The sequence below is a fragment of the Triticum aestivum genome, chromosome 5D (genome assembly GCF_018294505.1).
Source record: "Triticum aestivum cultivar Chinese Spring chromosome 5D, IWGSC CS RefSeq v2.1, whole genome shotgun sequence".
NCBI lineage: Eukaryota > Viridiplantae > Streptophyta > Magnoliopsida > Poales > Poaceae > Triticum > Triticum aestivum.
Genome location: NC_057808.1, coordinates 167,641,463 through 167,647,462, shown reverse-complemented (window position 1 = coordinate 167,647,462; position 6,000 = coordinate 167,641,463).

The window sequence follows — 6,000 nt, the reverse complement described above, 5'->3', positions numbered from 1 at the left end:
CAATAGTGATTGTCGAAGATTCTTCAATAACATTAATACCATTCACTTGGAATTGTTTCTTCGGAAAGTGCACTGTATGCTCATTACCATTAATATGAAAAGTGACCTTGCTTTTATTGCAATCAATAACAGCCCCTGCAGTATTCAAGAAGGGTCTACCAAGGATAATCGACATGTTGTCGTCCTCGGGCATCTCAAGTATAACAAAGTCAGTCAAAATAGTAACATTAGCAACAACAACGGGCACATCCTCACAGATACCGATAGGTATGGCAGTTGATTTATCAGCCATTTGCAAAGATATTTCAGTTGGTGTGAGTTTATTGAAGTCAAGTCTTTTATATAAAGAGAAAGGCATAACACTAACACCAGCTCCTAAATCACACAAAGCAGTTTTCACATAATTCTTTTTGATAGAGCAAGGTATAGTTGGTATTCCCGGATCTCCATGTTTTTTAGGTACTCCGTCTTTAAAAGTGTAATTAGTAAGCATAGTGGAGATTTCAGCTTCCGGTATTTTTCTCTTATTTGTGATGATGTCTTTCATATACTTTGCATAAGGAGGCATCTTCAAGATATCAGTATAGCGAGTACGCAAAAGGACTGGCCTCAGCATTTTAGCAAATCGTTCAAATTCTTCATCATCTTTCTTTTTAGTTGACTTAGGTGGAAAAGGCATAGGTTTTTGAACCCACGGTTCTCTTTCTTTATCGTGTTCTCTAGCAATGAAGTCTCTTTTTTCATATCTTTTATTCTTAGGTTGTGGGTTGTCAAGATCAACAGGTGGTTCTATCTCAACATCATTGTCTGGTTCTTTATCATTGGTTGGTTGAGAGTCTTCATGAACCTCATCATTATCTTTTTCATTATCACTAGGTGAGTGTTCATTACTAGATTGAGTTTCAGCATCAGAGATAGAAATTTCATTATCATTATCAGGACGTTTTTCCATTTCAGGTTCACTAGAAGTATGCAAAGTCCTATCATTTTTATTTTTCTTTTTCTTTGTAGGAGGACTAGGTGCACTAGTGTTAGCTCTTTGTGAATATTGTTCAATTCTTTTTGGGTGTCCCTCAGGATAAAGTGGTTCCTGAGTCATTTTACCTCCTCTAGTTGCAACTCTAACAGCAAAGTCATGCATATTATGATTCATTTCATCAAGCAATTCTCTTTCTGACTTAGCAACTTGTTCTAAATGAGTTTGAACCATAGAAGCATGTTTTCCCACACCTCTAACATCATTTGATATTCTAAATAACAAGTCACTCAAGCGAGCAATCATATCATAATTATATTTCAATTGTTTCATAACATTTGCATTGAAGTGATCTTGTTTTCTAATATAGTTTTCAAACTCATAAAGGCATCGGCTAGGATGGATATTGTGAGGATTATCATTATCATTGAACTTCATAAGAGAATTTACCTCTACCACCTTAGGCAGCGGTGGTGTATTAAGCCCATGTATTTCTTCAATAGGAGGTAAATTTTTAACATCCTCAGCTTTAATACCTTTTTCCTTCATAGATTTCTTTGCCTCTTGCATATCTTCGGGACTGAGATATAATATACCCCTCTTCTTCGGAGTGGGTTTAGGCGGTGGTTCATGAATAGTCCAATCATCATAATTTTTCAATATGTTATTCAATAATTCTTTAGCTTGTCCAACAGTTCTTTCCCTGAAAACACAACCAGCACAACTATCTAGGAAGTCCCTGGAAGCATCGGTTAGTCCATTATAGAAGATATCAAGTATTTCATTTTTCTTAAGAGGATGATCAGGCAAAGCATTAAGTAACTGGCAAAGCCTCCCCCAAGCTTGTGGGAGACTCTCTTCTTTAGTTTGAACAAAGTTAAATATTTCCTGTAAGGCAGCTTGTTTCTTATGAGCAGGAAAATATTTTTCAGAGAAGTAATAAATCATATCCTGGGGACTACGCACACAACCAGGAGCAAGAGTATTGTACCAAGCTTTAGCATCACCCTTTAATGAGAAAGGAAATAATTTGAGAATAAAGTAATAGCGAGTTTTCTCATCATGAGTAAAAAGGGTGGCTATATCATTCAACTTAGTAAGATGTGCCACAACAGTTTCAGTTTCATAACCATGGAAAGGATCAGATCCAACCAAAGTAGTTAACTCTGGGTCGACAGAGAATTCATAATCCTTATCATCAATAAAAATAGGTGAAGTAGCAAACTTAGGATCACATTTCATTCTAGCATTCAGAGATTTTTCTTTATACTTGTGTAGTAATTTCTCTAGATCATCTCTATCATTGCAAGCAAGAATATCTCTAGTTGTTTCTTCACTCATAACATAAACTTCCAGTACCTTAGGCAATTCATATCTAGGAGGGCTAGTTCTAGCAGGTGTTTCAGGAATTTCAGTTTCAAGCTCATCATCAGATTCAACAACATCATGTTGTATTACTTTAGCAATTTGTTCATCAAGAAATTCACCAAGTGGCACATCATCATTAGCAAGCAAGGTACTAGCATCATTCATAGTAGAAGTAGCATCATCAATAACTTGCGACATATTAGAATTAATAGCATGTGGTGGTGTTGCAAGTTTATTCATAACAGAAGGTGAATCTAAAGCAGAACTGGATGACAGTTCCTTACCTCCCCTCGTCCTTGAGGGAAATATCTTAGTCTTAGGATCCTTCAGATTCTTCATAGTGATAATATGATAATACTCCCAAGTGACTCAACAAATATAGCTATGCTCCCCGGCAACGGCACCAGAAAAAGGTCTTGATAACCCACAAGTATAGGGGATCGCAACAGTTTTCGAGGGTAGAGTATTCAACCCAAATTTATAGATTCGACACAAGGGGAGCCAAAGAATATTTGAAGGTATTAGCAGCTGAGTTGTCAATTCAACCACACCTGGAGATTAATTATCTGCAGGAAAGTGATCAGTAGCAAAGCAGTTTGATAGTTTTGATAGTAGTGATAGCCGCAATAGTAACAGTAACAGTGATAGCAGTAATTTTGTAGCAAGTGTAACAGTGATGATAGCAGTAGTAACTTAGTAGAAACAATATGGAAAAGTTCGTAGGCATTGGATCGGTGACTTGTTGGATGATATTCATCATGTGACAGTTATAACCTAGGGCGATTCGGCACTAGCTCCAGTTCATCGATATAATGTAGGCATGTATTCCGTAATTAGTCATACGTGCTTTATTAAAAGAACTTGCATGACATCTTTTGTCCTACCCTCCCATGGCAGTGGGGTCCATATTGGAAACTAAGGGATATTAAGGCCTCCATTTAATAGATAACCGGAACAAAGCATTAACACATAGTGAATACATGAACTCCTCAAACTACGGTAATCACCAGAAGAAGTCCCGGTTATTGTCACTCCGGGGTTACCGGATCATAACACGTAGTAGGTGACTATAACTTGCAAGATCGGATCTAACACATGGATATAATGATGAATTCATAAACGGTTCAGATCTGATTTCATGGCACCTGGGCCCAACGTGACATGCATTAAGCATGGCAAAGTCATAGCAACATCAATCTAAGAACATAGTGGATACTAGGGATCAAGCCCTAACAAAACTAACTCGATTACATGATGAATCTCATCCAACTCCTCACCGACCAGCGATCCTACGAAGGAATTACTCACTCTCGGTGGGGAGCATCATGGAATTGGCGATGGAGAAGAGTTTGTGATGACGAAGAACGAAGATCCCCCTCTCCAGAGCCCCAAACGGACTCCAGATCTGCCCTCCCGAGGAAGAACAGGGCTTGGCGGCAGCTCCGTCTCATGGATCGCGATAATTCTTTCTCCCTGATTATTTTCTCCGAAAAATAGGAATTTATAGTGTTAGGGTTGAGGTCTGCGGGGCCACCAGGTGGGTACAACCCACCTGGGCGCGCCAGGAGAGGGGGGCCGCGCCCTGGTGGGTTGTGCCCACCCAGGGGGCCCCTCTCCGGTGGATCTTGGCTCCAGAAATTCTTTTATATTATATAAAAAATCCTCGCAATGTTTTGTTCCATTCCGAGAACTTTTATTTCTGCACAAAAACAACACCATGGTAGTTCTGCTGAAAACAGCGTCAGTCCGGGGTTAGTTTCATTCAAATCATGCAAATTATGGTCAACAAGAGGAAAAGCATGAGAATAAGTAGATACGTTGGAGACGTATCACACAGAAGCTCTCGCGTGCTTCCCCCAAAGAACCTAATGCTCGTAATCCGACAGCTGATGCATCAACCTATGATCAGCCGGCCCGACTTTGTGCCGTACAGGGCGTGTCTTCCTCCGCCCCAGAGCAGCCAGTGGAAGGCCTACAACTGCTGAAGATACACCACCTGTTCAGATGCCGGCCGCTGAAGCAGCAGGGGAGACTCAGCTACAGCACATGCTGAGCAGACCAACCTGGTGGAACGGACTGCTAAGCAACCTGATGCTTTGGAACCGCTTGCTAAGCAGTCTATAGGTCCAGAACCGACTGCTCATTAGTCCGTCGGTCGGTAGCCGCGTGATCAGCATACCAATGCGTCAGCACTCCCTGCTCAGCAAACCAACATGTTGGCACGGCCTCCTCAGCACACCGACCAGTTGGCACCACCTGCGCAGAAACCCGACATAGCTTCAACGCATGGTCAGCAGTCCGATGCCTCTGCTCCTATAGCCCTGCAGTCCGTCACTGCAGCACCGCCAGCTCAGCGGTCCGGCATAGATAAATCATCTTCTAAGCAGTCCGTTGAAGCTTCACCGTCTGCTCGGCAGTCTACCTTGCAGCCAACCAGATGTTATACTAGAAATGCTTCAAGTACCAAGAAGGAAGCGGCCAAAAAGGCTACACCCGCGAGGAAGCGCGGCAAGAGAGCGAAGAGGAAAGAGAACGATTGCCTCTTACTTAAAGCACTCATCGTCTAGAACCAAATTAACAGCAGGTTGTTCGAATCGGGGAGTAATATTATTTCTGACGGCATGGATGATGAAGAAGTAGATTTGTTGCTTGCTAAAAGTAAAGCAGCCGTACTTAAAGCATGCAATTACGTCCATGGCCAGCCATTTCTTGTTGGCGAATACTTTGATGAGTGCATCTCCAGTTGCCGTGAGTTACATGAATATTGCATGGATCAAATGTCAGCAGGTCATCATGGTCTGCTAGTCCACTACAACAGAGATCATTTCCGACACGATGCTGGTTCCATCAATGTGAGTTTCGAGGACTTACATCTCTTCTTCAACTTCAACGAGCTTGATGCCACTCTTGTTAGATGCTTCATTTTGTAAGTACTTAACAAACTCTGATCAACTTCTCCATACAAGGCTGTAAATGATAACCAGCTAACTGCATTTTATTCCTCTCAGGGAATTGAACGCGCGGAGAAGAAAAAGGGAGAGTGTGTATTTCATAGATCATGCATGAGCAAATGGCACAACATTAGATGGTAAGGACCTGCGGGACTGGGCCATTAACAGGGTTGTCCGTCTCTTCGAAAACACGTCCCATGCAGAATCATTTCTCTGGCCATATCATGAACGGTAAGTCAAGTAAACAACCACACATACACTGATTGTCTTTCAGATTTTGACATAATTCATAAGTTCATGGCTTTCTTAATATGTAGCGATCACTGGATATTGGTATTCATTGTTCCAAACAAGAACACAGTTTACTACATGGATTCTCTCAGAGAGTCAACAAACGCTCAGGATCTGACGCATCTTTAGCAATTCATGGATAGGTATTGAATTCTATGATGTTGAAATTAATTTGCATTCATATCTGGTTCAATAATTGATGTTGTCAAAATTCATCTTCATTTGCAGTGTGCTCGCATTGTGGAAAACTAAACCAGGGAACTTGTTCAAGAGGGAACTACCTCTGCAGCACGACATCGTTTCTCCGGTAACACACCAAAATCCGTTATTTTTGGAAAATTTATCCAATAGTCTGCTAATACCTTTTCTTACGCTAGTCAAATGTTCAAGCTTCTAAATAAACCTCTTTCTATT